The sequence below is a fragment of the Otolemur garnettii genome, unplaced genomic scaffold (genome assembly GCF_000181295.1).
Source record: "Otolemur garnettii isolate 467f Iridium unplaced genomic scaffold, OtoGar3 scaffold00019, whole genome shotgun sequence".
Lineage (NCBI taxonomy): Eukaryota > Metazoa > Chordata > Mammalia > Primates > Galagidae > Otolemur > Otolemur garnettii.
Genome location: NW_003852414.1, coordinates 24,270,441 through 24,271,884, shown reverse-complemented (window position 1 = coordinate 24,271,884; position 1,444 = coordinate 24,270,441).

The window sequence follows — 1,444 nt, the reverse complement described above, 5'->3', positions numbered from 1 at the left end:
CTCAGGGTTAGACACGTGGGGACATTTGCACTCCATTCAGGATGGAAGGTGCCCGCTCACGCTGCTGACCTCTCCTCAGGGTTAGACACGTGGGGTCATTTTCATCCCATTCAGGACACATTTATTTACCCAAGAGAAACTCAGCGGCTGTGTGAGGCTTTCTCTTGCTCTCTCTACTTCAAGGGGTGCAGGGGTTGTACCCCTGGCTGCTCTCAAAACACCACCTGGCCCTCCCAGATGCCTGGCACCTCCATTCTATGGGTGCTGTGCCCCTGGACCTTCCCTTGGTCCACAAACCACACAGCTGGAGAGGCACAGGCCTGGGTGTGGCCCTCACGACCCATCTCCACTGCTCTCTTCCTTTGCAGTGAGGGTGGAGAGAGGTGCGGTGGGCAGGAAACCAGTTCTCCTGGTCGTCTCGGATCCCGTCCCCTCTCTGGTCTCACGCCCCCGTGCAGTGTCTTGGCAGCAGCGGGTCGGCAGCCAGGAGCTTTGTCTCCGCAGGGCCACGAGGAGGTGGTTGCGCAGAGCCTGCAGTTTGCCGCTTCCTTTCCGAGTCTGCCCAGTGTATCTCTTTGCATACCCTCCTGTCCCAGCAGCTCTGGAGCCTTCTGTGTGCAGGTCCGTCTTGAGCAGCCGTGTCACATATGTGTAAAATGATCACGGGACGAGAACGGAGAGGCGTTGCAACCCCCTTGCCACGAGGCCTGGGGACCAGGAGCTCTGCCCACCCGGGCTCACCACTGGGACTCAGATTCAGCTGTTGGGTGGCAGGATCCAGAAACTAGTTGTGTTTCTGGGGGAGTAAGGGGGAATAAGGGGATACCAGGTGTCCACCTCAGACAGGCTTCCCTTGTTCATTGTATGTGAACTACAGAGTGATGATATCACATATCACATAGCTTCTGGAAAATTCCTCCACACACTCGTGAGAGGAGAAAAAAGAGGGTAAATGACCTCTTAGTATCACTGTGAACGAAGATTTGATCTCAGAGCTCCCCACCCACCCAAAATGAGTAACAAAGATTTAATTCAATTTCACTCAGGTAAGACTTAAAAATATATATTTTTTCTGCTCTGAGATTCTTCTCAACTTCACTCAGAAGACATACCCTTGAGGGTGGGGAAGTATGCTTTGTACTCAGTTGGTCACAGAAAAGACAGAAAATGGCTCTTTAAATCTGGGCCCTGCTGAAAGCTGCCCATTATCCTCATGGCGCTCTCCTGCCCTTCCAGGAGTGAATACGGCTGAGCCTTTTGTGCAGCTCCCTTGTCACGTGATGTTAAACTGGAACACGTGAGTCGGGGGAAAGGCTGTTCACGGACATCTCAGTTCCCGAGGTTGGTTCATGTAGCGGGAATGGAGGGTGGGCGGGTGTGCAGAGGGGCCAGGCCGCGGTTCTCCGAGCAGGGTCCCGGCTGAAATCGCAGCTCCCGAGGGTGG